This window comes from Lontra canadensis, unplaced genomic scaffold, assembly GCF_010015895.1.
Source record: "Lontra canadensis isolate GAN:19392208 unplaced genomic scaffold, GSC_riverotter_1.0 scaffold16, whole genome shotgun sequence".
In the NCBI taxonomy this organism is placed as follows: domain Eukaryota; kingdom Metazoa; phylum Chordata; class Mammalia; order Carnivora; family Mustelidae; genus Lontra; species Lontra canadensis.
Window position 1 is genome coordinate 11,908,092 of NW_022631010.1, and position 16,759 is coordinate 11,924,850.

General features: G+C 44.2%; 1 protein-coding gene across 6 annotated transcripts in view; it reads left to right on the forward strand.

Annotated features, from left to right (window-relative positions):
- PLCB4 (phospholipase C beta 4) overlaps positions 1-16,759 on the forward strand; it is a 413,791-nt gene that overhangs the window by 269,637 nt on the left and 127,395 nt on the right. The gene's annotated exons all lie outside the window — the stretch shown is intronic.

Consider the following 16,759-nt stretch of genomic DNA (forward strand, 5'->3'; position numbering starts at 1 on the left):
TGTCATGGTTCTCAAACTGTAGTCCTTGACCAGCTGCATTAGCAGCACCTGGAGTCCTTGGTAGAAATGCAAACTCTTGGGCGCCTGGGTGGCTCAGTGGGTTAAAGCCTCTGCATTCTGCCCAGGTCATGATTCCAGGGTCCAGGGATCAAGCCCTGCAGCATCGGGCTCTCTGCTTAGCATAGAGCCTGCTTCCTCCTCTCTCTCTCTCTCTCTCTCTCTCTCTGCCTGCCTCTCTGCCTACTTGTGATCTCTGTCTGTCAAATAAATACATAAAGTCTTTAAAAAAAAAAAAAAAGAAATACAAACTCTCAGGCCCCACCCCAGACCAACCGAATGAGAAACTCTGGGCGGAGAGCTCCCCCAATCCTTATTTTTAAAGCTGCCAGGGTGATTCTGATGATGCAGTTCAAGTTTGAGAACCACGAGGCATAGAGCAAGTCAGGGAGTTTGGGATTTCCATAGAAGGAAAAAAAAATGCATTTAAAGTTCTTCACAGCTGATCTCCCCCAAACAGGCAATGCAGATAAAGAGGGGGGGACTGTTCAGTAAAAGAAACTTTTCTTTTTCCAGAGGATGTGAATGCATTAGATTTATTTCACTCTTCAGCATGTTTTGCACCTGCCATCAGTCATCATCTTTCAAACCCTCAGATGGCATTAAGGATTAAATGAGATTATTTTCCACATTATACAGAAGAAAGAGAAGCCTAAATCAATTAAGGAATTGCCTTCTATTCAACATGTAGTGATTGCTGGAGGCTGCCTCCAGATCTGATGTACTGACCAAGAGAACACACGTGAATCACAGCTACCTGTATCATGACTTGGGACCTTGAAATGGCTGCCATTTGCAAATGATGAGGTTCAAAATACGGCACCTCGGTATGTTGGATATTTTAAGCAGAAGGAGTTTGAAGGTCATTCAGAAGCATCCCTCCTCCTCCCCCACTCCCAAAGCAGGTCATAAAAAACCCACATGTGAGAGGTGTCCTCCCTATACCTACAAGAAAGAAGCATCCATATCTTCCATGACAAAGGTGCTCTGAGAAGAATCTGAACACACAGGCCTTTCTAAGACACTCCCCACCCCCAGTTGACTACACTTAACCTCATACTCCTTGACCTATGCTATTTCTAATTGTCCACACTATTCATCACACCTAACACAAAAATACTCAGGTTTAGCCATTTTTTTCTTGTCTTCACTTTCTTATGCAGACTATCATGTCACATGTTTAAAAACAAAATTCATCCAAGTAAATGTGAAGATCAAGTTGGCTTCCTTAAACAATTCATGAATTGAGTAACATCCCACCAATCCATCCAGCAAGTAGAAAGGCGCTCTGTTGAGCTGCGGGAAAGGAAAGGTTTCCCGCAAGGAGGGAATGGAAAGGGGGGGATTGTTAGCAAAGAACGCATGGTTTTAGGCAAAGTTGTCTTCCTAAGGGGAACAGAGGGGGTCTACCAGTGGGCTGCCTCCTAGGGCTGACCCTGAAACTCCGGGTTGGCTGGTTACAGGTCACATTACTTTCAGGGTTGAAACTACAGTTACTTTAGGTTTTAAGTCTTGGTTTGCTGACAAGGACCTTCACATAAGTGACCTCATTTGGGGCCTGTGGTTCTTTTTATTATACATAAAACTTAGAGTAAATAAATTTGCATGCTTTTCTGTTGCTGATCTGTCTTTGTCAGTTTAATTTTCAGACCTAGTCAGGGACCTTAAGAGGGTTAAGGAAAACTTTTTTTTTTTAATTTTTTAAGATTTTATTTATTTATTAGAGAGCATGAGCAGGGGTGGGGGGAGCGGGGTGGGACAGAAAGAGAAGCAGACTCCCCACTGAGTGGGGAGTCCAGTATCAGGCTTGATGCCAGCATCCTGGGATCATGATCTGAGGTGAAGGCAGATGCTTAACAGATTGAACCACCCAGGTGCCCCCAAATGTTTTCTTCCCCTCCAGTTTTTTGAAGATATGTATGATATTTTAAAAATATTTATGTATACACACATACACATAGTAATGGAGGCTACTTAACTTTCTTAGTGTTCTGAGGGACACTTATTTGCTGTGTGAGACAAACAGATGAAAAATAAATTCTTTCCATCCTCATTTCCTTAAAAGAATCAAATCAAGAACTCCTGGATATAGTAACATAATTATGGTCTGAAATAAAGCAAATAGGTTACTAATACCTTTACCTTATAATCAGTGAAGATCAGACTTTAACGATAGAAAAGTATTAACCCAGACTTTGTAGTCTCTAACTTTTTTTTGTGGGTGGGGGAAAACTAGGTAAAATGCAGTATATGGAAGGAACATAATATTTTCTTTCAATCAATGAAAATAGACATAAAATATCCTCAGTGGGGAAGCCTATCTTTTAATACTTAATATTGATAGATTAATAAATATGTTTTTAAAGTCCTTACTCTTCAAGTTATAAATAGTAAGCGATTGCTCTGAAATGGTACCTTGTCGGAAACATGTAATGCGTGTGTTGGCTGAGCCAGTATGGTTTCCCAGGTCTGGAGTCTGCCTTGCTCTTTCTGCTAAGGAGTTCCCCTGGAAACAGTTTTGTTGGCACCCCTGTTGCTCTCCTGCTGTGGATTCTCTTCTCCCAGGTACCTAAAAGGACAGATGATCCTCTTAATGGTGAACTGCAAAAAGGAGCCTAGTGTTTGGATCCTCACCAAAGTCGAGCTGCCAGGATATTGTTTGCAATGAAGAAAGGGTTTGTACTAGGGGTATTTAGGGTAAAAATCTTAGCCAGAGAGCTCTTTATTGAAGAGTTTGAAATACACACAGTTGGTTAAGGGCATGGGTTTGGAGTTAAACAGAAATAGCTTTACGTAACTTCAGGGGCTTTCTAGCTCATTTCAAATAATTTCCAAATTCCTTCCTATGGCCTACAGTCCCTCTACATGACCCTGTCACTCTACTGTCCCACTGACATTCCCTGAAAATACCAGACACACTTCAACCTCAGGGCCTTTGCATTTCCAGTCCCCTCTTTGGACTGCTCTTCCCCCTATTACATCAGTATACCCACCTACCCTATACACACACACACACATTACCCTTACCCTTTTAGATTTTTTTACCTTCACGTTGATCAATTCCTGATATATTATTTTTGTTCATTGTGCAAATTCCCCCTAGAATATAGGCCATGAAGGCAGATCCTTTGTTTTTATTTGCTGCTGTATTCCCAGCGGGGAAATTATTCATCACCCAACAGATACTAATAAGCACCCATCATGATCCAACGAATCCTTAGTTACCTATCTGGGACCCCAATTTGGGGGGTATTTAAATGGCCCCTAATTTTTCAGGAATCTTAAGGGTACCAAGGAACAGGAACTGGAGGTCCTTTTCGGGGAATCTGGAGAAGGGTTAGCGAGAGATCCCGTCTCTGGCAGCCATGGAGGTAGGCCACTAACCTCTCCTTCCAGTGGATCCCGCCATGAGCTGTGTGGTCAGTAGGCAGCCTCTAGCTGCCTCAGCTTCTGCACTCTTAACAATGTTCATGCTGAGGTTCCCAGCCAGTGAGCAACATGGCAGAGATTCTAGAGCTGGCCCTTGTCTGCCCCAGATGAGGCCAGTGGATACTCCTTGCTCTGGGAGTTCCATCCACCTGGTGGAGATGTTGTCAGAGCCATGCTGCCGTCGGAGACCCTTCCTCCTTCCTCTCCTCTTTCACAAGTCTTAGTCCCACCTCATGGTTTGAGGGCTCTCCCTGCTTCATCTCCCCTTCCCCTGATGCTGCAGCCCCCTTTGGTGCGAACAACCACATGCTAAGCCTTCAGATCTGCAGTTTTCTACAGCTCTGAGCTCTCTGCAGAATTCTCGAGGTGATAGCAGAGGCCTTTGTGTGCATGGTCCAGTAATTTCTGTACTTCTCTTAGACAATAAAAAGTGATAGAGCCAGGATTGGCCCCAAGATCCAGTGGGACTGTATCTCTGAGGCCCAAATAGAAGCTAGTTCAGAAGACAAAGTGGAAAGGAGTGACATCTCATGCAGTGAGTGTAAAGACAGGCATTTTAAGAAGCTGAATTATTGAAGTAGGAAATGCGTACCTTCAGAGGGCGATTTCATGGATGTCATTTGAGATTCCTTTCAATGACTCTGTTCAGCGTGGACTGTCATCTCCACCCAGCAGTAGCTCAAAACATTCTTCCCTTGACCCACTTCTTCAGATATATGTCTTCTCTGTCACTCTATTTCTTTCTTTCCTTTTTCTCAAGAGAGTGCAAGTGAGTGTGAGCTGGGCAAAGGGGAGGTACATAGGGGAAGGAGAGAGAATTTTAAGAAGTCTCCATGCCCAGCACAGAGCCCTACACATGACCCTGAGATCATAACCTAAGGGGAAACCAGGAGTCAGACACTTAAGGGACTGAGCCACCTAGGCGCCCCTGTGTCGTATTTCTAATCATTTGCCCAGTGCAGTTTATTATTCTGGAACAAATTGTGGTTTAATGAGAAGTGCTTTACTGAAAAGGATTTTCCCGCTTGTGGGCATGCTTCAGGCCCTTCAGCAAAGCACATCTCCTGTTGTTCTTAGAGTAATTGGGTGTGGTGGGAGGCATTAAAGAAAAAGCCATTTCTGATACTCACTCGTTAAAGAAGGACCGGGCATACTGTGTTCAGGAGATGACACAATGGGGGGTATGCGGTACTTGGGGAGAGGTTGAGCCCAACTCTGAACACAAGGAGGAAAGGGGGGCTTATAACCAAAGAGCAGCAGGTGAAGGTCACCTGGAGATGGTGGAGGTTGAGACACCTGATCAGATGGCAAAGGTGCTCAGATATTGAGGGTGGGAGGGTCTGGCCAAAGCAACTTAGCAGGATTCCTGCTAAAAATTGATCACTGACAAGACAGACAGTGGAGGTCTAGTCGGGAAGAAGATTCAGAGGAGCCTAAGGTTTGCTCAAGGGAGAAAAACCTTTGGGGGTAGGGGAAAGGAAATGGGAGGAAGGGCACATTTGTATTTTAATATTTGTTGTAAACGGATGCCTGGGTGGCTCAGTGGGTTAAGCCTCTGCCTTCAGCTCAGGTCATGGTCTCAGGGTCCTGGGATTGAGCCCCACATAGGGCACCCTGCTCAGCAGGGAGCCTGCTTTCCCGCCACTCTCTCTGCCTGCCTCTCTACCTACTTGTGATCTCTCTCTCTGTCAAATAAATACATAAAATCTTTTTAAAAAAAGTTTGTTGTAAACATTTATTACAAAACCAGTTATTTTCCTCCCTGGCTCTGTGTAAGTTGGTCTTCTTTAATTTTTCCTTATTTTAGTTGCTAAGGCTACTAAGTTGCTAAGTTTTGACTAACATGACAGTTTTCCTGTCCAAGTGAGTTACTTTGAGTGACCACCCACTCCTCTTGAAAGCATGTTTCCTAGACTTTGCTCTTCCTTCTGTAAGCAGAGAAGTTGTTCGCTGAATATCCTGGGAATAATTGCTTCAGGTGTCCCATGGCAAGAATCAGGGAGCCTGTCCCATTGTCTTAAGACAACACAACATAATATAACATGACACAACAACACAACACAACACAACACAACACTCTCTTAGAGCCTGACCATCCAGATTTGGCCTCAGAATCTCCACATCAGAGATGCTTCAGGGTGGAAGAGGGATGGAGACAGACCTAGAGTCCAGCATCGCTAAACGGCAGACCTTAAAAATTGAACCCCAGGGATTTAACGTCTTTATCTGGAAGTAGAAGGAAAAGTGGGACTTCACAAGTACTCATGACTATACTATAAACAGAAACAGAGTTTGACTTTTGGGTATCTCATCCATGCGTGCCCTCGGTCTCTCTCTCCCAGATTTAAATCCTACTTGAGCTGACCACAGATTCTCACAGCGAAGGCTGTCAGAGATCTTGTTAATAATAAGTATCATCGGGCCACATGTCAGGGTTTTAAAAAATTCTAGAACATGAAGGAGCAGGAAAGGTGTTGTGTTTTCCCCTTGCTGCTTTTTAGTATCCTTCATCGGCTCTCCCAAGCCCAGGTTGCTTGGAAAGTTGATGATAGTCTTTTTTTCTGAGGAAAGAATAAGATGAAATGAGTGGATGAAAACTTTCCAGTTGATACCAGAAGGGTTCACTTTATCTCTATCATTGCTGAAATGAGCAGGTTATGTGCTCACAGCTGGTTATGGAGGGGGAGAACGTTTCATTTTTGTTTCTCTGGAATTCAGAAGTCACGATAGATAGTGGGTCTCTAGCACCTTGTGAAGTTTGCCAGATGATTCCCTGGGTTGCCCTCTCACCACCTGAGAGTACGATCCACCATGTCAGGGAGGTGCGGGGGTGGAAGGGGGGATGCCCAAGCCCCGCATCATCTCCTTGGGTCACTGTTACCCAGCGTGGCCAGTGAAGAAGGTAGAAGCTAAAACTGTGTTCTGAGGACAGAACCTCTGTGCCTGATATAGCCCGAGGCTAACTCAAGCAGAGAACAAACACAACCTGACTTACGTGGGCAAAAAATGGAATTTCACTGAGTCTAGTGCAATAGAAATTTACAAATGCTGGGTTTCCACCATGCTTAGACTCCCAGATGTGCCTCCTGGGTCGGTGGAGATAAGCACACTGTGATAGCATTGCTCGGAAGGATCCACATGACAGAAATGCTCTTCCCACCACAATGTGGATAGAGCTCACTGCTTATTTCTTATTATCTGTGTCCTCTCGGGCAGCTTGCTTACCTCAGGATCAGTTTACTCATCCATAAAGGTGGGATGGTGGTGTTTACCTTTGTTCTTGGATGATGAATCGTAATTAATACTGGCACAATATTATTATTATTGTGTTATTAATAATCAGTGATAATTTACTAGGGTTCAGATTATGCATCAAGCACTTGAATGTCCAGAGGTAACCTGTGAGATGGGCAATTATTTTTGGTTATCCCTGCTTTTGGCAATGGAGTAATGGAGCCAGCCATAGTTGGATCTGGTCTATCTGACCGAAAACCAATGCAAAACACCCAGTAATTTCTGGGTGCTTTTTAAAAAAGATTTTATTTATGTATTTGATATGGCATGAGCAGCAGAGGGGTAGGTGGCAGAGGGAGAGAGAGAAAACAGACTTGCTGCTGAGCAGGGAGCCCAACATGGGGCTCAATCCCAGGACCCTGAGATCATGACCTGAGCTGAAGGCAGACACGTAACGGACTGAGCCACGCAGGTGCCTCTCTGGTGTTCTTGAAGTGGTTTCTGTGTTTATTTATACACGTTTCTTCCATATTCCAAAGTAAGCTGTCATGCAGAAATAGGCACCACCAGAAAAAAATGAATGGAACCGGGATGTAGGCTGAAGAGAGTGCGGGAAAAAGAACCATGCGAAAGACATCAAATTAGCAGGAAAATGAGCAGGCAGCCACTCTGCGGGCAGCAAGAATGTTCCAGGAAGTTGGAATAAGTGAGCTGTGGAGTGGCTACTTGTGATTCTGGTGGTCAAAGCGATGCAGGAAAGGCAGTTATAGGACTCACCCTGTCCACTAGATTGCAAGGGAAGCAACAGATCAGGACAAACCGTTTTCCTTGGTACTAGGATCCCAGAACACACTCTGACATGATGCGAGGCAGTGGAAAAGCCCCTTCTGTCCCACCCTGGTAATACATACCATCTGTGCAACTGGCGGGCAGTGAGGGATGGTTTGGGGGGGTGTCAAAGGGAGCGTTCAGAAATGGGGTAATTAAACCTCAAAAGCTCCCAGCGCCCTTCTAACCCCAGCGATGGCTGCAGGCATTCAGCGACAGGGAGAACTGTGGGGCCTCCAGATGGGACTGCTGAGCAGTTCCCTGGGCCCATCTCCGATAGTGCCGCTGTCACTTACCAGCCTGGACGCAGGTGTGGTTCAGGGGTGTGCTTCTGTGGAGTGGGCGGTCCCGGCTCTGCCCCACCAGCTGTACCATACTGGGCAAGATGCTTCCTTCCTGCGCCTCGAGGGTCTTCTCTCTCAAACAGGAATAAGCGTAGTACCTCTCTTGTAGGAGTGCGGGGAGGTTAGCAGGTGAATGTGTACGGAGGGCCGGGGGCATCCACCGATGCTCAGTAATACTGCGCATCTCCGCTAGGGGCCGCTGGCGCCGCGGAACAGAAGCGGAACCTTGGGCAGTAGGTGCCACAGACGCATTTTGGGTTGCTTTTCGCGACACCAAGACTATATATCCTTTTTGGTTTCTGGCTGAGCCTTAGAGAGAGGAGCAAAGGTCTGTATGAAATTTGAACAACGTAATCCAGGAGGGACATTCTGCCCGAAGAATCAAAGGCCATGGAAAGGAAGACAAAAGCTGCAAATGCTCGTGTGTTATCCGACAAATCTCTTCACAAGGTGGTAGCATGTCACAAGGATCCGAGGTGGGGCAGCCATGACCGGGGTCCTCCTGCTGCTCTATGGCATGTGAGCTGAGAAGCCCAGAGTCCCATCATTCTCATGAGGTCTATAAATTAGAAGGGAGATTAACACATGGAATGAACATTCTGGATTCTTCCAAGGGGAAAGCAGACACACGAAGGTAAAAACAACTTAAGGACCCATCTGCTACAGCAGTCTATAAATCATTCTGATGATAGAATGTCATCACCAAGGGCTTTAGTTCTAACTTGAAAAAGTAAAATATTTTAAAAAAAATTGTGATTCTATCTGAAAGAGGAAGTGTTTGCAGAATGAGAAAGGATCTGCTGCTGCTAACTACAGAGCTTAGCCAATTCCTCTGGAATAAAGAACTGAAACAAATAGGCCATGTGGCATCACTCGGGCTCTGGGATTCCAGGATCTGATAGAAAGCAGGAGCTTTTGATTAACTATCCCAGACTCCACCTGTATCTCCAACCTAAGGCCCTTCCCAAGCTCATCTATTTTTGTGGTAGGGGTTTATAACATTATCAATGTTTGATAAGAGCCCGCCGCCCCCCGTGGCCTGGCTCTAACTCAGATGTCCCTTGACTCTCTCCAATCTTAATAAAGTCATTTTTTTTCTTCCTGTCGGTTCTTAACAAACCAGGAAACAAGGACAGTGAGCCCCATGTGTCCCCAAAGTTGGAGCCTACAAAAGCAGTGTTCATTTACTGACCATCCAGTCATCCATCGGTGACAAGCAGAGGGGGAGCTGTTTGGTCAATGCTGACAAAGTAGAATAGGCACGGGCTCTGGAATCCAAGAAACCAGTTTGCATCCTGGGTCTGATACCTATCACCTGTGGCTTTAAAGAACTTAGTCTTTTCTGAAAAAAGTTCCCCTTATCTCTACAACTATGTTGTTCAATATGGTAACCACTGACCACCTGTGGCTCTTTATTTATTTATTTTTTTACTCTTTTGTTTTTAAAGATTTTATTTATTTATTTATTTATTTATTTCCGGTGGTTCTTTAAATGAAAATGAATTACAATAAAAAATTCACCTCTGTTGCACTAGCTACATTTCAAGTGTTTCATGGCCCCATGTGGTTCTCATGGCTACCATGTTAGGCTATGCCCATTGCCAACACTTGCATATGGAAAAATCAATCAGGCAAAAAAAAAAAATCAATCTAAAACCTTGCTAAGTTGGCAGATTTAAATGAGCTCATATTTGTGAAATGTCTTGCACCGTAGCCCAAAGTTAAATAGTATGCTGTTTTCTAATAACTACTACAATTCATTCAGCACTTGCCTTGTCCCAGGCACTCGGGCTTTCTCAATTTTGAGAGCTCTGTGAGATTGGTATCCATGTTCTCAACTTACAGATGGGAAAAGTCAAGCTTGGTGAGGTCGGGCAGCAGCACCATCAAGATTCTCCAGCAGATGCCTGGTGGGGAGGCTGGCTTTGGAGCCAAGAACCACCTCCTTTTTTCTTTTTTTTTTCCTTTTGAGGATTTTACTTATTTATTTGTCAGAGAGAGAGTACAAGCAGGGGGAGAGGCAGGTGAAGGGAGAAGCGGGCTTCCTGCTGAGCAAGGAGCCCAATGTGGGACTAGATCCCAGGATCTTGGAATCATGACCTGAGCCGAAGTCCAACACTTAACCGACTGAGCCACCCAGGTGTCCCCCAGCACCACCTCCTATGAGGGTCCTCTTCCTCCTCCGAAAGTAGGGGACTTCTGCTGGAATGAGATCATCCCCACCCCTGTCACTTTTCTGTGTCTCCCAATCTACCCATCAATCACAAGCGGCTAATGTTTAAATAAAGTGGAGTTGATGCATTGATTAGCCAATCCAAAATCCCTATCCCTGGCTGGTGGTAAGACTTGACCTTTTTCCCTGTTTGATGATAGAGACCCCACTGTAGAAAGGTATAGCATTTCGCCTGGGTAAAAATGATGGTGGGCGAGAGGCAGGAGAGCAAAGGTAAGAAAGAACACAAGCAGAATAAACTCAACCACCTGCTATCTAGAAACCCCCTGGTAGTACCTGCATCCTCCAGAGTACTCCCTCTGCCCAGACTTCTGCCATTCCTTATAAGATGGGCTTAAATTTTGTTTAACCAAAAGACTTTTAAACTTGAAACAAAGGAAAAATATTTTAATCTATATCATACTTTTTAAAGATTTATTTATTTGAGAGAGAGAGAGAGAGCACAAGTGGGCAGAAGGACAGAGGAGGAGGGCGAAGCAGACTTACTGCTGAGCCGAGAGTCTGATGTGGGGCTTGATCCCAGGACCCTGAGATCATGACCTGAGCTGAATGCAGATGCTTAACACACTGAGTCACCCAGGTGCCCCAATCTATGTCATTTTCAAAGTGACTTGAATCTTTGAAAGCTAGGTCGTGATATTGAATAATGCTGCAGTGACATGTGTTAAGTGGGAAAAATAGGCTAAAAATAATGTTGAGACACACGGCTTTTAAATATACTCTATCCTTGATGAAATGAGGGAAGTGCTCAGGAAGCCCATCACGGCACAAGCCTTTCAAAGCAGGGATCCTTGAGGCAGAGAAAGTTTCTAGCTATGGTGACTCCAGAAAAAGTGATCCTTCTTGCCTCTCAAACAGCGTGCCCCACCCCGGTTCCCCGCTTGTCCACAGTCTCACCAAAGGAGCTGCTGTACCTTTCATCCTGTCTCTCCCAGTGGCTTGAGGAAAGAGTGAGCTTGGCTGGAGGAGTTGGCCAGTCCTTGAGCTCTAAAGTGTGACTCTGGTGAATTTTAACAGAATCCTGTGAGAACTGAAACTCTGAGCTCCCTGGAGGAAGTTCTGTTATGGTTTGTTTCCTTACTAGAGAATCCCATTCCCATTTGCTAACTGCAAAACAGATTGGCAGAGGAGAAAAAAGCCGGCTTCCTTTCATGACCTCCACAGCCATGCTCCAAGTCTGGAGGCAAGTTCTTCCTGAGAAGGGGACTGAGGGTAGTACTGCCTCTGCCAGGTCATGGGGCCACAACCCACGTTGTGGTCAGTAGGTATCCGTGTGAAATTTAACACAGCTGGTAGGGAAAAAAGACTAAGGACTGTATGTTTGCTCACCCCAAGGGCCAGGTCCTTCTGTGTGTTTCTGGAAGTGGAGACAAACAAAGAGATTGTGTTTCCATTCCTTTCAGATGATTGCCTCATGCTCCCCAGCTTTGTTTTCTGACTATTATGGGTAGTTTGAACACGTTTAGTCTGCGAAACTTGTGGCCAGAGTGGACGACATTACTGTGGGCTTCTTTACTGGGAACCTTGTCTGTAGCATTGGTCAGAGCTTCTTGGAGCTTCCCACAGAGAATTTCTTTTCTGGCAACTGCCTCTCTTGATCCCCAAAGTGTTTTTATCTGTGAACTCTACGGGTTCCTAGTCAATACTATTTTTTTCCCCTTTTTCCTTTTGTTGCTAGGGAGCCCAGAGCCAAATTGGTATCTTCTATTAGGATCTTATGACAAGCCTTTCTGGAGCTTTAATTTTAAGCTTATTTTACTTTACTATCTTACTTGTCTTCTCCTTGCCCACATTCCTTGTCCTGTTTTGAAAATGATTTCTTTGACGGGCACTCAAACAGTGCTCCTGGTCCAAGGGAGTTTCCAGGAGGTGCCTCAAAGAGACACCAAAACTCTGAGATGAGCTTGTATGAATTTAAAACAGGAGCCCCGTGCCAGGCAGACAGCCTCAACACAGTGCCCTTGGATTTGTGCATCTGTCCGTGGCAGCCTTCCAAGGACTGACCGTGATGGGTTCCGGGCTTGCTACAACCCCTTCAATTCAAGTAATTGCTTGTTTATCTGTTTTATAGACTGGCCTGCTGAAAACTATTTTATTTGAAACAGGAGATCATGTGTTCATTGATTTTTTTAGTGCATGAATTTGGTTTCAGGGTGCTTTTGCTGTGCTAGGCACTTGGAATGCAGGTATGAATAAGAATCTCTCAAGGACTCTGCCCTCGTAGATGTTATACTCTGGTGTGAAAACCAGACAATCAACCGATCACTATAATGGCAGACTGTGATTGGTGCAGGCAAGGAAATAATCGAGATACTGTAATAGAAAATAAAAGATGAGATACACTTTAAGGAGGTTAGGAAAGCCCCTCTGAAGGTAAGTTAAGGCAAGGTCCCTAGGATGAAGAGGAGCCAGCTATGCCAACGGCTGAAGGAAAGGATTTCTGGGAGGGAGATGGTAAAGCACAAAGACCCTGAGGCTGGAAAGAACTTGAGGAGTTCAAGGAAAAGAGTTCCCATGGCTATAGTGAAGAAGAAGGAAAGCAATGGAAAATGGCAGGATATACGGTCCGAAGGATCCAGCTTGTCTAGAACGTTTGGTAAGGAGTAGGTTTTACCCTAATTAATGCAGGAATCCACTGAATGGTTTTAATGAACTGATGAAAAGTTTAAAGAGTCCATCTGGCTGCTGTAGGAAGAAAGAATAGAGGTGAAAAGATCAGTCCTTGGGCGTAATGATGATGGTTTGGATCAAGGTGGTGGTGAGATGGAGAAAAATGTATATGCATGAAATATGAAGGAGACTCATTAATGGAAGTGAGGGGGAAAGTCAAAGATGACTCAGTTTCTGTAAATCAGTAGATATGGGGACATTATTTGAACTTAATGTCTTAATGCTAGAAAGGCTTAGAGAGAGGCTAGGGAATAAAGCATTCTGTTATGGGCATTTAATTTGGAGACATCTGAGTGGAGATGTCAAGTAGAGAGTAAAGTTTGGAACTCAGAGAGGACTGGGATGCTGTTACAAATTTGGAAGTCTTCAAGAAATAGATGGTATTGAAACCACGGGGTTAAAGGAGATCTAGGAACATCGTGGCCATGAGAATTCTCAGAACCAAGTCCTGGAAAGCATGTAGAAGCTAAGTATAGAAGGAAGAGAGACTAAAGGAATGGTATGCAACCAAGGTGGGAGAGTGTTTCAAGAAGGAGGGAAGAGTCTACCATTCAGAGATCAAATCAGATGAGAAAAAGAACATGTGTGTGGCATTTGGCTGCATGAAAACCATGGTAAACCCAGCCAAAGAAATTAGAAAGGGAGACAGGAACGGAAGGCAGATGGAAGATCAAAGATAGTCTGGAGGAGAGGTAGGACAGGCAGTGAATATGGGCAAATTTTTCAAGATCTACCCTAAAGGGGATCAGAGACACAAGGTAATAAGTGAAAGAAGAAGTGGGAACAGCTAGAACATGCGCATGCTGCCAGGAAGGATCCAATAGAGAAACGAAAAGCTGATGTGTGTTGGGATGGTGATGAATGAAAGACTGCAGTGCTTGTGTGAGTGAAGGAGGATTGCATCTGGAGGAGAAATGGCAGAGGGTGGGTGGACCTCTATTCAGAGAAAGTATGCTTCATGAGGAGGGAAGAAGGAGAGAGGTGCTCATTGGATGGGTTTTCTTTACTCAGTGAAGCACAGTAATTGCTGGAACTAAAGGAGTTTGAGAAGAAGCCATGAAATAGTCCTTTCATGGGGCTGGGAAACTTTTAAGAAAGAATTAGTAAGTCTGGAAGTCATTGTTGACTATTCATGTGACGTTTGTGATCTTGAATGTCAACTCAAGCTTGTCAATCCAGTTCTGTGATTTTCTTCATCAGTTTCAGTGATAAAATATGGATAAGATGTGACTAAGAAATCAGAAATGAGGTTAGGGGATTGAGGGTATCTGTGAGGGATTGACTGTGATAATGGACCATGGAAATAAGCTAGACAAGGGCGGAAGTAAAAGGAGGGAGAAGTCTGGTGGACGGTGAGTGATCAGCAAGGTTAACAAATAAGTTTTGAAGTCAAATGGATATAGGAGAATGGGTACTGTCAAGGTAGGGACTAGAGAGATCAGGTGACGTGGTCCAAGAGTGGGACATTAGGAATAGAAATTTCAAGGTGGTAGTGATCAGCCCTGGGGGTACTTTGTAACTGACAGAGAAAGAAAGAGAAATCATGACAGTTAAGGATACCAAGGAACTGAAAGTTCTACCTCAAAGTAAGTTGTAAAACCATTCTTATTTATCATGTATATTTCATGGATCATTTCAAATCCTTATTTGGAAAAGGAGAGGGTGCACATAAATAAGTAGTAGCGATGGTAGCTGATTTACTGTGGGTCTACTCTGCAAATGCCATATTAGGACAGATGTTTGAATGTTATGCACCAGAATTCTGTACCGCCATTAAGATACTGCTTAGGAAATCTTCTAAAATGTGTTAATTCTCATATTTTAGTTAGTGATTCTTGTGTCTCTATCAGTAATGATAACAAGACTCCCTGTGGCCTTTTAGTCAAGTTTAATACCTTTTGTGTGGCATGCAACACCCTTCTGATCTAGCCCTATTCATGTGTCCAGTCTTATCTGCTGCTCTTCCCTTGAGATGTTCTGACCACACCAACTCCTCCAAAGTTCCCAATGTCAGGTCAGGTGTACATGTCCTTGCAAACGCTTCTCCCTCTGCTCAGCGTGCTGTTTCACCTGGATAACTACTACCCATTTTCTAAGACCCATCTAGAGTGTGAGCTCCTGGGGCAAGCCTTTTCAAAAAACTTGAACCATCCAAAAGGGCCATCTTTGTGGGTCAAATACTGGCAATGTCATGTTGTTAATAATCTGTTATCACAAATGCATATTTGAGCCATTCATTGCTGATAGTAGCTACCACTCACCGAATTGTAACTGTGTGCCAAACACTTTATATTTATCAACTCACGTAATTCCTACAAGCCTGAAACATATGTGTAAATACCTCCATTAGATAAGGATTCTGAGACTTAGAAGGGCCTTTCTAGGAGATGATAAAAAACAAATGGCAGAACTGGGTTTTGTTTCCAAAGGCAAAGGTCATACCATGCCCCCATTCTTTGTATTTTTCATTGCTATATTTGCAGCGCTTGGCATGCATCTGGCACACAGTTGAAATATGTATGATATTCTTCACCTGTCAGAAGACTCCCCAAACAAATTTGAAGGCTGGCTTTGTTCCAGGCCCCGGGGACTCTAAATCCTGACACCTTATGGTGGCCCAGTCTCTTGACATTGGCTTTACCTTGATGAATGCTGCTGCTTCCCTGAAATTTAGAAAGCTATGTTTTGATGGGTGAAACTATAAGTCTGAACTACCCTTAAAGTCTTAATCCTATAATTACTCTTTGTTTTAAATCACTGCCCTGATCCACATGTGGCAGACAGGCTCCCTATTGTTGGCCCCGTAATTATCAAGGAAGACCACTTCTTTAGATCCTGAGAAGGAAGTGTGGATCTGTTGATGCAGGAATGCCAAGGCTTGGTGCAATACCATCAGAGGGCAGAGGGCATCTGGGTTCATTTCCTGAATACACTTTTTCTTTTACTGATACAGAATTTACCTGGTGCTCATAAGCACAATGGTACTTTCCTTCTAAAGACCAGAAATGTTTTGGAAAGTACAACATAGCTGTCCCAAACCCCTGCATGTGGGGCCTAACATTCCTCCTTCTTTTTTTTTTTTTTTTTTTTTTTAGATTTTATTTATTTATTTGACAGAGAGAGAGAGAGAGCAACAATGAGAGTGGGAATACAAGCAGGGGAAGCAGGAGAGGGAGAAGCAGGCTTCCCGCGGAGCAGGGAGCCCTATGTGGGGCTCGATCCCAGGACCCTGAGATCATGACTGGAGCTGAAGGCAGAGGCTTAACCCACTGAGCCACCCAGGCGCCCCCTAACATTCCTTCTTGATGCAAATTTTGATTCTCTAAGTTTCAGCAGAGTTTCTGGTGTCCAAGACCACAGCAGTAGTTCTCAAACTTTAGCAAGCCTTAGAATCACCTGGAGGGGTTGTTGGAATGCAGATTTCTGGGCCGTGCTCCCAGAGACTCTGGTTCGGTTCATCTGGGCTGGATCCCTAGACTCCACAGTTGAGTCAAGCTGTGTTGACTCAAGATGATGTTGATGATGTTGATGCTGCTGGTCCAAGGACTATACTTTGCTTAGCTCAAAATCCTGCTCGAGTCCTGGTTTAGAGGATACCACATGAGGTTGAATGTAAAAACAAAAATCTCAGAAATTTTCTGAGTAAACATCTGAATGCTGAAAGATGTAGACAAACAAAATCAGTGAATTTAAAAAAATCTGATTTTTTACATATTAAATATAGGCAACAATTGTTCTTTTGTGGAGGGAGACCAGTTGGCTGGAATCTGGGAGTCCTTCTTCCTTCCAGGTCTTGGAAGAACTTTCTTCTCTATGACCTACAGGACATCAGTGTGTTTTGTCCTTAAAGCTACTCTAGAGGAAAATGCTGCATAAAGTTGATCAGTCTTTCAATACAGAAGCGAATGCACAGAGATTTTAAGATGAAACTATTCCATAATAGGAAATGTGGTCATTAGATTTA